Source organism: Theropithecus gelada, chromosome 2, assembly GCF_003255815.1.
Source record: "Theropithecus gelada isolate Dixy chromosome 2, Tgel_1.0, whole genome shotgun sequence".
In the NCBI taxonomy this organism is placed as follows: Eukaryota; Metazoa; Chordata; class Mammalia; order Primates; family Cercopithecidae; genus Theropithecus; species Theropithecus gelada.
In genome coordinates, this window is record NC_037669.1 from 43652184 (window position 1) to 43670813 (window position 18630).

General features: G+C 46.9%; 1 protein-coding gene and 1 non-coding gene across 7 annotated transcripts in view; one reads left to right on the top strand and one right to left on the bottom strand.

Annotated features, from left to right (window-relative positions):
- MYLK (myosin light chain kinase) overlaps positions 1 to 18630 on the bottom strand; it is a 287445-nt gene that overhangs the window by 188059 nt on the left and 80756 nt on the right. The gene's annotated exons all lie outside the window — the stretch shown is intronic.
- Positions 17134 to 17264, top strand: LOC112619920. The gene has a single exon (XR_003118398.1). It is a non-coding gene; the product is annotated as a small nucleolar RNA SNORA5 (small nucleolar RNA).

The window sequence follows — 18630 nt, forward strand, 5'->3', positions numbered from 1 at the left end:
AATACCATACCTTCCCTAGAGGGAGGGGCTCCCAAGCAGGCTCCGCAGTCTGCCGTGAACCCTACCTCCAACAACGGCACACATCAGAGGCAGCAAAACCACCCACGTGCAAGTGCCCCAGGCACTGACAGCTCCGCTCTCCCACCTTAATCCTCTCTGCAATGCACTCAAATCCTGACAAGTTCCTTAATCACTCCTAATTCCGGAGTGCGCTGCTCCTCAGCTGTGCCAGGCTGACTTGCTGTGACCTACCGGAGCAAAGCTGGGCAGGGCCACACACCAGTGAACGGGACCCACCTTACCGCGGCCTCTTCCCTGGCAGCTCTCACATGAGTCAGGATGCGAGGCAGCCACACTTCACCACCAACGTACTGCAGAGGTTCCTGTCCAAGGTCCAGCCACGAATGGAGAGCGAAGGAGTGCCGGGCGCCACAGAGCCCAGGGCCAGACCGAAAAAGTTAAGGGGCTTTTGTTCTGACTCTGCTCGCAGATGTTGCAACTTGCCTTCCGCTGAGCAGCCAACTTCACCCGGTCCGGGAGATCTGTTGTTCTAATCCGCCCAGCTGGGGTGACCTTTGAAACCTCTGGCTGCCACTGCAGAGGCTCTCAATGGAGTCCTGGGGGAGCCAGGGGTGGAAGCTCACAGGTTTTTATTTTTACTTGTTCAGAGCTGCAGATTCTAATCTGAGTGTGGAGCAAAGGGAGGACCCTGTCAAGCGGAGAGCTGGGCCCTCGGAGGGGCTGGGCACTCTCCCAATTCCACATCTGGCCTGGAACGCCACTCTAACCCCTTGGCACATCTGGCCTGGGATTACCACCCAGGGCTCGTAAGATATTTCCTCCTGAGACCCAGCTCTTTCTTCCCTAAGCCGAAGAAGCCTTGTTTATGATCCCTAGAGCAGGATGCAAGCCCAGCAAGCAGATGGATGGAGAACTCCTGTGCTGCATTTCTCATAAGGAATTGCGCTGATGAGAGCCAGGCTCCACAGACTGTGTTCATGTTGAGCACGACTTTGCCTCGTTGGTCCAGAGCCCTGGAGAGCTTCAGGAATGATCCTTGGAGCACTCCTCTAAGATGAGGCAGTAAGGTGATGCCCTGTCCAGACCTTTTCCTCCAGCGAGAGAAGGTATTTTCATAGTTCCAAAGGAACATCCTATGCAACTCACACCTTGGGGCAGACTGCGGACATCCGAATCGGGAATGACATGAATTTAAGCTTTTCCCTTGAATCCTATCTGATTCTTGAAGAGTTGGTATTCTTCTAACACCTAGGAGACCCCCTACCTGCTTTCTCAGTAGTTCTCAAGCATTTTTGTCTCAGGGTGGGCCCCTTTATGCTTCTAAAAATTATTGAGGACCCCAAGGACCTTTTGTTTGTGAGTTATTGCTGTCAATATTTACCGTATTGGAAATTAAAACTGGGAAATATTAATTCATTTTAAAACATCAATAAGCCCATTATAGGCTAACATAAATAACATTTTAAGAGAAAAATATATTTTCTTTTTTTTTTTTTTTTTTTTTGAGACGGAGTCTTGCTCTGTCACCCAGGCTGGAGTGCAGTGGCCGGATCTCAGCTCACTGCAAGCTCCGCCTCCTGGGTTCACGCCATTCTCCTGCCTCAGCCTCCCGAGTAGCTGGGACTACAGGCGCCGCCACCTGTAGTAGAGACGGGGTTTCACCGTGTTAGCCAGGATGGTCTTGATCTCCTGACCTCGTGATCCGCCCGTCTCGGCCTCCCAAAGTGCTGGGATTACAGGCTTGAGCCACCGCGCCCGGCCAGAGAAAAATATATTTTCTAAGACGAAAAAGAATTTAATGAGAAGAGTTGCTCCTTTTTGCAAATTTCTTTAATGTCTGGCTTAGTAGAAAACAGCTAGATTTTCATATCTGCTTTTGCACCCAATCTATTGTGACATCATAGCTACTTAAACACTGTACACCTGAAAGAGAATGAGAGTGAAATAAAGCAAATGATGTTTTCTTAGAAAAACAACTTGGACGTCAAGGGCCCCTGGAAGAGTCTCAGGAACCCCCAGGGCACACTCTGAGAACCACCACATTAGCCTATCTTCCTACTCTCTCTGTTACCATCTACTCTCATTTCCATCCTTCTTAAAATACACAAGGAGAAAGGGAAAAGTGGTCTTCTTTATTTTTTAACTTTTACTTTATTTTCCCTTTTAAAAAATAAGTTTTATTCTAGAATGAAGGAGTACATGTGCAGGCTTATTACAAAGGTAGATTACATGATACTGAGGTTTGGGGTATGATTAAATCCATCACCCAGGTAGGAAGCATAGTACCCAACAGATAGTTTTTCAGCACTTGCTCCCCTCCCTTTTTCCCTCCTCTAGTAATCCCTAGAGTGTCTATCGTTCTATTGTTATGTTCACGTGTACCTCATGTTTAGCTTCCACTTACAAGTGAGAACATGTGGTATTTGTTTTTCTGTTTCTGTGTTAGTTAGCTTAGGATAATGGCCTCCAGTTGCATCCATGTTGCTGCAAAGGACATGATTTCATTCTTTTTTATGGCTGCATAGTATTTTATGGTGTATATGTTCCACATTTTCTTTATCCACTCCACCACTGATAGGCACCTAGTTTGATTCCATGTCTTTGCAATTGGGAATAGCACTGTCAAGAACATACAGATGCATGTGTCCTTATGACAGAATGATTTATTTTTCTTTGAATATATACCCAATAATGCGACTGCTGGGTCGAGTGGTAGTTCAACTCCTAGTTCTTTGAGGAATCTCCAAACTGCCCCAGTGGCTGGACTAATTTACATTCCCACTAACAGTGTATAAGTATCTTTTTTTTTTTTCTCCACAGCCTTGCCAACATCTGTTATTTTGGACTTTTAAACAAAAGCCATTCTGACTGATGTGAGATGGTATCTCATGATGGTTTTGATTTGCATTTCTCTGATGATTAGTGATGTGGCACATTTTTTCATATGTTTGTTGGCTGCTTGCATGTATTATTTTAAGATCTGTTTGAATCATTTGCCCAGTGGAAAAGTGTCTTTAAATGAGTAGCAGTGTGTGGTTTAAGGGACAGGTGAGCAAGAGAGTGAATCAAGATGTAATTTGATTCCATCTTTTCTTCCAAAGAGAATGAATGAACACTTGTGGACCAGGGCAATTTGAAGCCTGAGACCGATACTGATAAATAGAATGCCTTTAAGTCAGTTAAGTCTCTGGTCAAGAATACAACCCAGACTCTGGGAAACCTTGCACATGAAGATATTAGAATATTTTTGGCTTATAAAGGGAGGAATGAATCCAAAAAACAATGCTGTTGACTACTGAGGAATAGATGTGAATGCAGATCTAAGTCTTCTTAGACAGGTCTTTGGTAGTAGATAACAGCACTGGAAAGTCATTTTGAATTGGACAGAACCAAGAATAATGATTTAGGCAAAAATATGGAAAGTGTGTCTATCAAGCCTACGGGTTAAACTAAGCAAATACGAACAGCTAATATGTTGGATGTTAAATATAACTCTGAAAGATCAGCAAATGGACTGCAGCTTGAGAAGAAGTTTCAATGAAAAACAATTTTTAGACCCGGCACAGTTGCTCACTCCTTTAATCCCAACACTTTGGGAGGCCATGGTGGGAGGATAACATGAGGCCAGGCGTTCAAAACCAGCTGGGCAACATAGCAAGACCTCATCTCAACAAAAAGTTTAAGAAAACTAGCCAAGCATGGTGGCGTACATGTCGCAACTACTGGAAAGGCTGAGGCGGGAGTATCACTAGATCCTAGGAGTTCACGGCTGCAGTGAGCTGTGACAGCACCCCTGCACTCCAGCCTCGGTGACAGAGTGAGAACCCATCTCTTAAAAAAAGAAAACAATTTTTAAATTCCTATACTTGAGTTCAAAAACAAAAACAAATCAGTGTTTACAATCAGTATGAAACTAAACACAGACTTCTGTCACCTGGGATTAGGCCAAGTCCCATGTTAGAAGCCCATCAGATCCCTTTTTTTCTCTGCCCTACACGTCACAGTTGGCAGTCTGTAGTCATGTGGACATTTGATTAATATCTGTTTCCCCAACTGGAACATAAGCTACACCAGGTCACAAGTCCTGTGTGTTTCACTGGCTACTGTATCCCCAATGCCTGGAATACTGATGAGCACACAGGAAGTTTTCAATAAATACTGTCGAATGCATGAATGAATAGAAATTTGGGTTAAAAAACATAAAAAGTCATTTTCAAACGATGACACCACTTAATTTTGTTGTATAGGAATCTTGAGAATATTAGAGTGTGTAAGGAAAAGGGCAGGTGAACAGGTTATGCAATAACAAATCTGCCCCTTGGGGCCTATATGTACTTGGTACTAGGCACACAGCTGCCAGTCCTACCTCTAAACCTGGCATGTAACTTGTGCATCCTTTCTACTCTTTGTTTCTCAGTCTTCCCGGCTATGACATGGGCACACTCATAGCCTGCCCGGGTACAATCTCAGGGTTTCCTGCTGGCATCCTTGAGTGATTTGGATCCAGGTCCCTGGGTTCCCACATGAAAGCACACAAAGCCAGCCCACTCTTGTCCCAACAGCTGAGTTCTTCCCTGAGCCACATGCAGCTTCTCCCTCCCCATGGCTTCCTGGGCCTTTCCTCTTGGAAAACACATTAAAGGAAGGGCTGGGCTTCTGCAGGCAGACAAGCTGCCCACATCAGCGGGGCCACATCAGCAGAGCAGCAGACCACGGGTGGGAGGAGCATGTCTGCTCAGCAACACAGTCCTGGTGCCCACATCTTTGGCAGACAGTTATTTTTAAATTTTCCTAAGAGGGGACGACAACGACAACGACAACGACAACAACAACACCACACACAGGCACATGCACACAGATAGAATCAAATCAACACCCCTCACCTCACACATAGGGTGAAGGAGCAAGGCCTGGTCTCCTGGAGTTGTTCTCTTCCTGCTGGAATTCTTGCTTTATTTGGGATTTGATGGGAACAGACTGAGAGAAGTTTTGTGCGATACAAGTCATATGCAAACGAAATTAAAGCCAGAACCAGAGCTCTGCTTATAACTAAATTAGCAAAACGCACACTCCAGCTAGAATCCTAAAGTTCACTCACTTCATTCTTAGGCATCACCCCCTCAGGATTGTTTGGGGTATCAAGTGTACTTGTTGAACTCCTACCACCACTGTCTCCTTCTCAAATACCACGCCCCGCCCCCCCCACTCCATTCTGCCAAGCAGAACTGTGCCTTGGGTTTTAAACCCTAAGAGACGAGGTGTGAGTACTCAGGTAGGGGCAGCCTCACCACCACTAGCCCACCGAAGCCCAGGAAATCGACTCAGGGAACAAGAACAGAGCTCATGGCTTCCAATTCCTAGGAGGGTGGTTTGAGGCAATTGACAATCTCCCAAAATCTTAGTTTATTCATCTGTAAAATGGGGCTACTGCTAATACCCTCCTACTTGCAAGATTGTTATAAGGGTCAGCAACGTGCATAAAAAGCAGCCTCAGCCTAGTCTCTCACACAAAATAGGAACTGAATCTCTGATGGCTGCTACTGTTAATGTTGTTATTGCTTTTATGATTTTAAGGTTTCTATCAGAGGCTCAGAGAATAAAGGCAACCTTGTTCAAAGTAGGGGGCACAGGAGAAATCCGGATGGCACTGGAGGGTGAGATAGCACAGAAGAATCAGCGACTCTCATGCTTATTATGGTGCTGCCACCCAAACCAGCTGTGTGATCTCAGGAAGACCACCTTCCTTCTCCGGTCCTCTCTACATGGCCTGAAGGGTCTCTTTGGGCATTTCCTGTCCTAGTGTACCTTTCTCTAAGACTGCCACCAGCTCTCCACAAGACGTGGGCAGGTATGAAAGGTTCCAGCACGGGGAGCCAAGCCCAGGCAGGGACGAGCCGCTGCAGGACCCCAGGAGAGGAGGCAAAGCTTATCTAACAGAAAAGACTTCTGGCCAGGCGCGGTGGCTCATGCCTGTAATCCCAGCACTTTGGGAGGCCGAGGCGGGTGGATCATGAGGTCAGGAGATCGAGCCCACGGTGAAACCCCGTCTCGACTAAAAATACAAAAAATTAGCCGGACGTGGTGGCGGGCGCCTGTAGTCCCAGGTACTCGGCTTGAGGCAGGAGCATGGCGTGAACCCAGGAGGCGGAGCTTGCAGTGAGCCAAGATCACGCCATTGCACTCCAGCCTAGGCGACAGAGAGAGACTCAGTTTCAAACAAACAAACAAACAAACAAAGAAAAGCCTTCTGTTGGGGCTCCCTGCGCGCAGGGCCGCCCGCCAGGCAGGTAAATCAGGCAGGCACACCTGGTCCTCGAGGCACACCTGTGAGACAGCGGCACAGTCTAGGAAGACTCTGAGGTCTGGGTCAGTCCTGGACCCACACCTGTGCAGTGATTCTAGCTTGTCTGCTTCTGGCCAGCTCCCAGGTGGAGCCCTCTGATTGGATGAGGTCTGTCCAGAGAAGAGCTGGGGCTGGAAGAACTAAGGGGAAATCCCAGGGGGGAAAGAAAAAGAGAGAACCAATAATAGTTGCCATGTAGTTAGCACTTACTGTCAGGCATTGGACTAAGTACTTAAGGTGACTTAGAACTCATTTAATCCCTTAGCAGAATGGCAAATATTAACAGCAAAATTAATGGGGCAGAATGTTGGGGAGTATCATTGCTCATAAGGTAAATGGAATATACTCCCTGTCTTTCAATCTCTTCATTCTTCCTTTCACTCCCACTCCCTCAATTCTGCCAGCATTTGGTAGAGTTATTTTGAAACAGAAATCTTGCAGGGGGCAGGGAAGGAAGCTGGGGAGAGGGCCAGCAGGTGGGTTTGGGCAACCCATGGCAGTGGGGTGTGCTATTGGTGCTCTAGGGTCACAGGATTGAGAGGAGACCCAGAAAGGAGAGGGAGTGAAAACGGTCACCTCTCTGTGGCAGGAGTCGGCCCTACCCTCCCCTCCTCTCCAACACTGGTCTGTGAGATGCCTAGGAAAGTCCACTTGGGAAAAGAAGGTGCAGGAAGGAAATGCACCTCATGATTCTGCAGCTCACACGCTTCCCTGGAGCAGGCTGTGAGCAGGTTCTCTACCTGCAGACTAGAGATCCCATTCCTTCGGTCTAGAATGGCCTGAAATACACAAGGCCTCCCTGCTTTCTGCAGGGAGCTGGTTCTGTGGGGATGATCTTAAGGGACAAGCCCGGAAGATACTTTGCTAGGAAGACCCTTAGATTCTGAGGGCATGAGCACAAGTGAACTGGGAGAGAAGCTGCCCAGGCCTGCCTTCTAAATGTTGTCCCTGCATCTCTCTATGCAGTTTAGGGGAGGCACCAGTTCCCATGGCCTGTTTCCCTTGGGAAAACTTTAGCTCTGTGACTCAACTAACACCTGGCTGACTGGAGGAGAGGGAAGAAGGAAGGCGCTTCTGTGCGTGTCCTCCTGTCCATGTGAGAGCTTAAGCCATTCAGCTGGAACAGGTCTTCCAAGGGAAGAGGGAGCAGGAAGTACTGCTGATAGGAGGGGCTGCACCGACGTGGTAGCCAGTAGGAGCCCAGACTCTCATCACATGAAGACTGTCACCAGCCCCAGTGTCCACAGCTCCTGCTGGAACCCCTGGGGCCAAAGGCAGTTGCCATCACTCGTCTGGCTCTGGTGCATCGATGGTTGACTCAAGCTTCCGTTACTGAAAGGCCTGGGGATACTTCTATTCCAAATCCTTCCGCATGTGACACAGCAAAGGAAAATGAGACACGAGCCAACCTGGTTTATCAACTCCTTTGGGACCTGGGATTTGAGAAGCAGGTTTGCCGTTTTCTAATTACATCCATCAACACAATCTGCCTCCTCTGGCTGAAGCCCAAAGCCTGGCAAACAGTGTTAAGGATTTCTAGTTTTACTTCCACCCTTGGTTAGCACCGAGAGTAGAGGGCAGGTGCACAGGGAGGGAAGTGAGGAGGGAGCCGAGACTGGGTTTCTCCAATATGCCAGAGGAGGGAAGGTGCTAAATCTAGGTGGATATTTTTCCCATAAAAATCTAGGGTTTTTTCCTATACAATTCTCAGACTGGCTGCCTCAACTATATATAGAGGGGGCCAATTCCTAATCAGGGTCAAGTTCAGAACTGTATCATAAACACAGCTGGGGTAACCGCCAGTCCTAGGAGGGTAGTAACAACAGATTTACAACCTAAGAGTAAGCACAGTGGTGACAGCAAGACAGAGGACTTGGGCGGAGCCATCACGTCACAGGCTTTGTTGTTACACACACCTAGACTTGAACCCTGCCACTGCCACACAGTGGCTGGATGACCTTGGGTGATTTACTTAACTTCTCTAAACCTCAATTTCGCCATCTGTACATCTGCAGGGTAGTATGATTAGCAGCAGCTTTAAGCATCTATCAGAAAGTAGATACTCAAAATATTCAATTCACTGTAACTGTAATAGGTAATTTTTAACCATGTCTGGCACGTAGCAAGTACTCAACAAGTGGTAACAATTTGATAACAGTCAGTTATGATGAAGACTCAGGTATCACATTTCACTTAAATGTTTTAGTTCATTTAAATATTGTTACAAACATTGCCCTATATATCACAAGGAATAGATTATTAATTCCTGCTTTTAAATTGCCTTTTTAAATCAGTTACTTATAATTGGTTGGACAATATGCATTGCTCTCATCTTCTCAGATTCTAGGTTACCGTTAGCACACTAAAATACGGCTGGATTGCAGAATGTCAGGGATGAAAGGGAACCTAAATCATGGAGTCCGCTCCCTTACTTTATGGATGAGGAAATTAGGGCCCAGAGTAGACCAATGTATCTTCAAAGACTGAGTTGAGATCTCTGAAGCTGGTAAAGCACAGAGAACAGGCCATGGTAATCTAAGCAGGTGAGCCCTCCAGTATAGAGCTGATCTAGGGAGATGGTGGTGCTTGTATATAGGAGTAAGGAAACTCATCTGGTAAACGGATGGGTCAAGAGAAATGTTGAGAAATATAGTAATTACATTGATTGAGACTAGCTAGTGGAGGGCCTAGAGGATGGTGATGCTTAGCTAATGTTACTAAAAGGGTTTTTACTTAAAATGAACATTTAGCTACTTATTTAACAACTTATAAAATACTTTCCTAATCAATATCCCATTTCAACTTCACAACATACCAAGATATTATTTATTTATGTATGTATTTTTTGAGATGGAGTCTTGCTCTTGTCACCCAGGCTGAAGTACAATGGCATGATCTCAGCTCAGTGCAACCTCTGCCTCCTGGATTCAAGTGATTCTCCTGCTTTAGCCTCCAGAGTAGCTGGGATTACAGGCACGCACCACTACGTCTGGCTAATTTTTTTTGTATTTTTAGTAGAGACGTGGTTTCAGCATGTTGGCCAGGCTGGTCTCAAACTCCTGACCTCAGGTGATCCACCCATCTTGGCCTCCCAAAGTGCTGGGATTACAGGCGTGAACCACCGTGCCTGGCCAATGTACTAAGATTTTATAGCCCCACTTTATGGATGGAACACCTGAGGCTCAAAGATCAGGTGAGACTTGCCTAAGGTCATATAGTTAATAAAGCAGAACTGGAATCCAGTCCTTCTGAACGTCAAATCCAACTTGGCAACATGCTTAGAAAGGGTTTATCAAGATAGGTTAAATCTTACGGCCAGGCATGGTGGCTCACACCTGTAATCCCAGCACTTTGGGAGGCTAAGGTGGGGGCATCACCAGAGGTCACGAGTTCAAGACCACCCTGGCTAACATGGTGAAACCTCCTCTCCACCAAAAATACAAAAGTCAGCTGGGCATGGTGGCAGGTGCCTGTAATCACAGCTACTCTGGAGGCTGAGGCAGGAGAATCTCTTGAACCCGGAAGGCAGAGGTTGCAGTGGGCTGAGACAGTGCCACTGCACTCCAGCCTGGGCAATGGAGCAAAACTCCATCCCCGCCCTCCACAAAAAAAAAAAAAAAAAAAAAAAAAAAAAAGTCATGTTAAATCTTATTATAACAAATACCTTATAAAACAGGAAATGTCCAGTGTAACAAATGTATTGCTATCCCCTTAGATTTTTATTGCTATGATATCTGCTGGGTATAAATTTGACCAAGTCATCAATCCCTTGCCCAGGAAAACCCTTACATTTGTCCTAACCAAACAGAGTGACTTCATTTGAATCCCTCATGCCTGAGGAAGAGGCCATGCATACCGGCAAATGTGTGCAAGGCTGACACCACCATCAGCAGATAGCCTCTCCCCACACACAGAGGTTCCCAGAGTGTAGTTAAACATTGTTCCCATTCTCAGGCCAGAAATCTCTGTGTTCTCTCCAAAAACTTGCTGCCCTTCTCCAGACTCCCTCAACTCTCTCCTCCCACTAGCTGGGCACAAGCCCAGACCCCCAGCCTTAGGTACTGTATCAGAACGGCCAGGAGGCCTTGGCAGTGTGACAAGCTCTATGTTTCCACATGCAGTTCACCCCCTGCCCTCGCTGCCCTCCTGAGATAGGAGGGCTCCTCCCCAGACAGCCTCCAGCTGTGGGTGAGAAACAATGGCTTAGTGTTTCCTGGAAATTACCTGGGGAGGTGGAGAGCTGCCAAGCCAACCCTGCCAGGGTCATCAGCCCAAGGGCTGACAGTCAGGCCCAGACACAGCCCGGTTCTTCCTCCAGCCTCCTTCACCCTTCACTGCAGAGGGCTGTGTCTCTCCCCGTTTCTGGTAGTTCCACTTCCACCCAGCCCTGTCCATTCTCACCAGGGACAGGGCAGAGGGATCCCGTTTCTCAGGTTCCTTTAGAATTCTTTGGTACCAACCTTAGGTCCTTTGAGGATGAGACTCATTTACTCTAGGTGCCTGGAATTTCAGAGCTGGAAGGGACCTTTGAAACTACTTTCAATCCTACCTCCAGCCCAGAGGGGTGTGGCTGTGTGCTCTTTGGGATATTTGAGGCTACCTCACCCTGAAAACATCAACTTCACTCAAAGATTTGGGAGAAGCATTTTTATATTACAACCAAAAAATTCAGATCATTGTATAAGATACCAACTGTAAGTAGATTTTACAAATAAATAGGAGTTCAAATAAATGCCAGGCTTTCTGCAAGCTGCTACAGGCTACACTTCAAGCCCCTAATCCTAGAATACAAGCTCTTTCTCGACTGTCCTCAGGGATGGCTAAGTCAGAGAAGCACTGGTCCAGTCACAGAAAGGAAACCTAAGCTCCAGACAAGTGCAGTGACTGAACCACATACCAACTGTCACTAATACAAACAACCCATTTATTGAATGCCTATTGAGGACCAGGTACTGTACTGAGGGCTTTATCTAAGTTTACTTTAATTTTCAAAGTAATTCTATAAGATACATACTGTATTACTTTCATCTTAAAGATAAAGGAAGGACGCAGAAGTTGAGTAATAGTAGCCAAAGTTCTCTAAGCTAATAAGTAATGGCTACTTATTATCAGCTGGATTTGAACTGAGGTCTCTGATTCCAAGGTTCAGACCCTTGGTGACAAGGTCACATTGTTAGAGATGCCACAGGGAAGACCCGGGAGTGGATTGGAGTTCAAAGGTCCTGGTGTCCTGTCCTGGCTCTGCCGCTAGATTGCACACAATCACAGAACTCAGAGAGCCCCTGGCTCACCTTCTCAGTCTATAGATAAGAGAACCAAAGCAAGCCTACAGAGAAGAAACTGACTGAAGACCACAAAATTTCAGGGACAGGGTATCCTAACAGTGAGGCCCTGAGGGAGTATCCTAACCTCTCTGAGGTTAGAAGACCTCTAAACAGGCCAGGCATGGTGGCTCACACCTGTAATCCCAGCACTTTGGGAGGCCAAAGTGGGCGGATCACTTGAGGTCAGGAGTTCAACACCAGGCTGGCCAACATGGTGAAACCCCATCTCTACTAAAAATACAAAGTTAGCTGGGTGTGGTGGTGGGCACCTGTAATCCCAGCTACTTGGGAGGCTGAGGCAGGAGAATCGCTTGAACCCAGGAGGTGGAGGTTGCAGTGAGCCAAGATCATGCCATTGCACTCCAGCCGGGGCAACAAGAGTGAAACTTCATTTCCAAAAAAAAGAAAGAAAAAAAGAAGACCTTTAAACATATAATCTTAGGTGCACATCCTGGCAGTCTCTCTGTGAGCTCCAGCACCTGCAGGGCCACTCGCACACTCTGCTCTGCAGACAGCAGCTCACACTATCCTAAACCTCTCACCAGTAAGCAGGATGGAGTACGCCAAGGAAACCCATTTGACAATCCCAGTTGCCTGCTTCTGAGACTAGCTTGTCAGTCTGCTAGTGATGAGCTAAGCCTTGTATTACAGGAAATAGGACATACACGCAGTAGCCAAATGCCACAGCCACAACACACAGCCCTCTCAGCAAGGAAATTCCAGAAGTTCATTATTTCCTGCGGTTCTTATATATAGGAATCTCTTCCATATTCCAACTTCTTAGGCCACTGTTGTTTGTCTAAAAGGCCTACTCCACAGCTGGACAAAAGGATTGAGAAGATGGGACTCTCCTGACTATTTCGAACAGTTTACCTGATCACGGTTCTCAAGCTTTATCAGGTTTGTGCTTTCAGCAGAGCAGGAAGAACAAGGGTCTAAGGCTCAGAACTCATCATCTGTCCACATATCTATCACTGTGTATTTACTGAGTGCCCACAGTGCCTGCTAGGACTATAAATAAGGTGAGGGCTTCAACAACCTCCTCCCAATACAATGACATAAGCGCTGCAGGTGAAACACGGACATAGGCCCTACCCCCAGACCTCAGGACAGAATGGTCATGTTTCCCGTGGTTCCCATAGTCTCCTTGTGATTTCTCTCTCCTCCCCTGCCCCTGCTTCCCTTCCTAATCGAGGTGGCCACTCTCTGGAATGAAGAGTTCAATCTGCATCCCCCTGTGGGCCATGGGTGAGCAGGGCAGCCCTGGGTCTGGAGCTGGCATCTGCTGAGCCTGGGCCTTTCTGGGCCCCAATGGGCTTGGGCTGGCCCACTGTGTCAGGGTTCAGCCCTCTCAGCTTCATTTCTGGTGCTCAATGGAATACAAAATGAGGAAATGTAAGCCAGCTCTAAGCCTGGCCCTGGCTCTGCCAATGGGGATGCCAGTTGTGTCTCCTCTAGATGAACAGTCCCCTCAACAGGCTCAGGACACTTCTCACCTTCTCTGTCATTGCCTTCAAGTATTCATTGAATATTTGAGCAACTGCTGCTCCAATCTAGATTCTGAGATTCAGCAGGGACCAAGTCCGGCTCCATCCCAGCCAGCTGGGAGGCAGGAATCACAGCAATACAGGGAGAAGAGCGAAGGAGTTAGAGAAGTTAGGGAAGACAGACTCAGGGAGCAGCCTTGGAAGGGGCACATTCCTCACTATGGCTCTGAGGCGGCCCCGGATCTCAGGAACCCTCAGCCTATTGGAGAAGAGGCAGACAAGAAGAGAGCAAGGAGCTCATGGTCACCTGCCCGTTTCCTTGCCACTCAGCCCCTCACTCCCCTGACATTCCCCTGAGCTGGTCTGCAGGTTGCTGGAGTCTCTCCTCTAGCCACAGCTCTTTAAAGCTGAGCTGACTGAAGTCCACACAGTCTTGACCTGATGCTCTAAGCCTGGCCCTGGCTCTGCCAATGGGGATTCCAGTTGTGTCTCTTTTAGATGAACAGTCCCCCCAACAGGCTCAGGACGCTTCTCACCTTCCCTGTCATGCTCCTCAGGTAGGCAGGTGAGCCCACTCAAGCACCAGCTGCGTGCAATGCCTGTGGCAGGACTGGCCGGGAGTCCAGTCAGACCCTCGGCTGTCCTCATGTGACTCACACTGGCCCTTCCACATCATGCCCTGCCTGTCTCCCAAAGGACACCCTCCAGTTCCAGGGTCTCAGCAGGGCAGTCAGTGATGTTGCTGAGAACAACTGATTTTTACCATCTGCAATGATGGGTGATAACAGATATCAGTCATACTTTTAACAGACATACTTTTCTCCCTTAACAGTCTCATTTTTCTACCAATCATGGCTACCTCTTTCTCCTCATACTTCACCAAAGATGTTAATGAGGCTAACATATGTTTCTCCTCTTCTCCCAGCCCTAAATCTCTTCTAGAGTGGGGCTAACTAGAAAGAAAATGGTGACCTCTGGGCACCTGGAGAAGGCACGGAGAAAACCAATGACCAGCTGAGAGCACAGCCCATCAGCAGGAACACAAAGAGGAACTTCTGCTCAGAGGTGTCAGCTCAGGTGGTTCCCAGCGGAGAGGAGAAAGTGTGTCCCCTGTCAACCCTCTATGAAACAGGGAGCCATTTGCACTTGGGGTGAGGGAGCCCTTCCACACAGGATCCTCCATCAGCCGCAAGGGGGAAGTACAGGCAGATGCAGGGCCAACAGGGAGATCAATGGACCGCCACCAGCTATTAGCTGCACTCATACCTGGCTCAGGGAGCACGGGCCTTGAGGATATGGGGCTCAACTTCCAATAGGGAATTTGGAATCCTATTGGAGAAAACAGTTTATCGAAGAGAAAAATAGAGCCGCAGGAGCCAGGAAAGTGGGATGGAAAATTAAAAAGCTAATGGGGCATTGGCCTGTTCAAAGACCCTAAAACCCTTCATGCTTGTCTACTCCTGAACTTGAAATTCTGCATCCTGCTGGAGATGCTGTGCTAAACAAAGGCAGCAGTTCATTTTTTAGCATTCAGCCTAGAGTGCCCAGCATTTATTGAGTGTTAGATGCTCTCTCTCACCAACAATAATAAGATTGGTATAGTGCTCTGAAGAGCAGTATGTTGTTTACCATCCCTGCAAAGCTTTGAAACGGCAATTCTAGTGCCAGAACATTTTCTTTCAAGCAACTCAGGTAAACTTCTACCTGGTGGACACAGCAGCCAGACAGCTAGGCCCCTTCAGCTGTGACTGATCAGGCCAGAAAGCAGTATTTCACGTACTTATTTACATCATTTTTCTATAAAAACATATCTATTAAATTAACAATTCACTTCTAATTACTAACCCCCATTTCTAACAGTTATATAACATTGAACAGAATGCTTTTATCATTAGAACCTGGAGCTTTTATCATTACCGCTCAATAAAAAGAATCCATTTTTAATCTCACTCTGGTTTTTTGTCATTACCTAATATGGAACTGTTCTTAGAGAAAGCAGACCCCTGGGACTTCTCAGAGTCAGCTGCAGAGATTCAGGACGCCCACACTGAAGAACTCTTGCCCCCAGTTCTGTTCCCCCTCACACCTATTAGTCAGGGCTGGGTTCCATCGCCTTAATGGCTTCATCCCTCTCTGTTTCTGGGCCCAAGAGAAAAACTGAATTCATTATTGACAGCACCTGGTCCTTGTGATGTATGCTTAAACCAAATGAGGGGAGGTCAGAACCATCTTGCTTACACCTGTTTCAGTTTAAGCCTTTGCAGTGGTACTTTCTCCCCCTTTGAAAGTCAGGTTTCCCCACCCAACCTCTCTAGGAAGCTATGGTTTAACATTAGCCCATGCTTGCTCAGGTGTCCTCTCCATAGATCTCGGCAGATTCCGGCCAATTCCATATCTAGCCTGGCCTCCAAAGCAGAGCGTTCTCTCTTGAGTGATCTCTTAACTAGAGACTTAAAATAGTGTCCAGGTGCCAAAAGTTGATTTCTTGCTTAAGTACAGGAAAAGCCAGAGTTTGCCCCAACACTTGTCACCTGTGCCCCTCAACCAATCAACCAAACAAAACATCTACGAAAGATCTAGATGTTTCTTTACTTTGGCAGTCCCTGAACTGTTAATCTGTTTGTTCACATGTCCAGTCAGCTGTGCCTGTCACGGCTTCTCCGTTGACTGGGGGCCCCGCTGAGCTGAGGCCGTGAGGAGATACTGCATGAAGGTCTTTACCTCCTGTTTCCCAGTGCTCCCAAGATGTCCAGCCAGGCATATTGGGGTACTCAGGGTCACACCAATCCTCCTGTGGGCACAGGGGAGGGGGCCTTCTCCACAATCCCACCCCACTTTTCTTGCAAGATGAACCTAGTCTTGGCTCCCAGGCTGGATCACTGATCGTCAACTTGGCAGTCTGCTCAGTAATGGGGTTCCCAAAAAGCCTGCCTTGACAGCCGATAGAAGAAAGGGCAGACAGGAGGAAGTAAACAAAGCTCACTCAGGCCAAGTCCCTATCTGCTTAAAGTTATCACCCTCTACCATTTGAACTGATTTTTGCACTAGCCATACCAGCGCTTTTTCATGAAAAGTCAATAACTTGCTAATGCTAAAAGGTTGCAAATAGGGAAAGGTTCAGTTGGCAAATTATATACCCTTACTTAAGCTTCTGCTTATTGAGATTTTAATGGTCATATACCAGGTTTGCAGGATGGGGGAGCAAGACTGCAAGGGGAAAAGGAGCTCTTCGGTCAAAGTTAAATATGAATTATAGCCACATGCTGGGACAGCTTGGGAATAATTACCTTGGTTATCTTAATCAGGATAGCAGAGCCATATTCATCTACAACACCTGGGCCACTTCTCCATCAGGCTGGGCCCACCTCTGCATCAGGGAATTTTAATTCACTGTCTCTCTCTTTTTTTTTTTTTTTTTTAGATGGAGTCTCGCTCTGTTGTCCAGGCTGGAATGCAATGGCGTGATCTCGGCTCACTGCAGCCTCCACCTCCTGGGTTCAAGTGATTCTCCTGCCTCAGCCTCCCAAGTTGCTGAGATTACAGACGTGTGCCACCATGCCTGGCTACTTTTTGTATTTTTAGTAGAGACGGGGTTTCACCATGTTGGCCAGGCTGGTCTCGAACTCCCAACCTCAAGCGATCTGCTCGCCTCAGCCTCCCTAAGTGCTGGGATTACAGGCATAAGCCACCACACCCGGACAATTCATGGTCTCTTAAGCACTAGAGGCAACCAGCAGAGCAATTGTCATCAACCCAGAATGTCCTTCAACCTCCTTTTCAATAATTAGGGTGACCACATAACATATTATCCAAATGAGGATTCTTGAGAACGGAAAGGGCTCTTTGAATATTCATGCTGGGACTATTTAGGGGAGCCAGGGTATACATATGGCCACCTCTACCCTAATCTCTCCCATGTCTCCCGACACAAGACATGACTTCAAAGATGTCTTCCCCATGCAGCTGTGTCAAATTTGATGCCTGCCCTGCCTGTGTGGGCACCGACCCAGAAGGCTGCCGCAGAAACACTGACTCATGGGCCCTGTTCCTGTGTCTCAGCCTCAGGGATAAATTTGGTTACAGACACCAAGCCTCTAGAAAAACAAAACACAAAGGTGTCTTCCCTGGCCACATTCACCCTATTCCGGCCAAGCTCGGGCTTCATGTGCCCTCTGTCCAGGAACCTCTTATTTCACACTCCAGGTTATTTTGGACATATTCTCATAGCTGTCCTTACTCCTTTGCTAGACCGACAGTGTCTTCGTTTCTGACTCTTTACAGGAATGTTGAACTCAACTGAGTTCCCTTGTCCCATCGTCGTTTGTCAATCATAAACAAATAAACAATATTGGCTAAAAGTTTGGTTGTAAGTAGGATTACAAATGACTTTTCCCCCAATATAAATACTATCATTTTCTGTAATATTTTTCCAATATTTTTCTATGTATATACTTTTAAAAATAAAATTATATATACAAATGATCATTGCCTTCATTTTTCATGCTTTTCCTCAGACATGGAACACTCTTCATAAATCTTATTTTCAGTGACTGTATCATATTCCAGCAAGTAGATAAGCCAAAACTTAATGATGCCTCTGTTAGTTGCCATTTAGTTTGCTTCCAATTTCATTAAAACAAACAGTTTAATGGACATAAACTTATCCTTTATTTCTTTTTCTTTCTTTTTTTTTTTTTTTTTTTTTTTGAGATGGAGTCTCATTCCGTTGCCCAGGCTGGAGTACAATGGCGCAATCTCGGCTCACTGCAACCTCCACCTCCCAGGTTCAAGCAATTCTCCTGTCTCAGCCCCCCGAATAGCTAGGACTACAGGCATCTGACACCATGCCCAGCTAATTTTTGTATTTTTACTAGAGACGGGGTTTCACCTTGTTGGTCAGGCTGGTCTTGAACTCCTGACCTCAGGTGATCCACCCACCTTGGCCTCCCAAAGTGCTGGGATTACAGGTATGAGCCACTGCACCTGGCCCCTTTATTTCCATAATAATCCTTTAGATTATTTCCCCAAGATACATTTTGAGAACTTCAATTACTGAGTCAGAGTACGTGGGATTTTATGGCTCTTCCATCCAGGTCCTCTTGATTCCTGTCAACTTGCCTGGTGCTGACTTGTGGCTCCCCAGTATTTTACTCTCCTGCCTCAGCCTCTGTTCAAGCTTGTTCTTCTTGATCTGGTGCCAGAATTCAGGCAAGGATGAGGTCCAGGGATTCCTACATGGTTTGAAGGGATGTACACTTAGATACCCAACCAAGTTAGGTTAGGCTTGGGAAGCGAGGCAAGTATTGAGTAAGACAGAAAAGGATCCAAACTTCGAGAAGTCATGAAGTTCAAAATAACTGTTATCAAGCAAAACATGAGGCTTCTGCCCTCTCCAGTATAATCCTGCCAGTGAGGGCAGCTCTGGAATGCCTCCCACGTTCTTTTCCACCCAGCT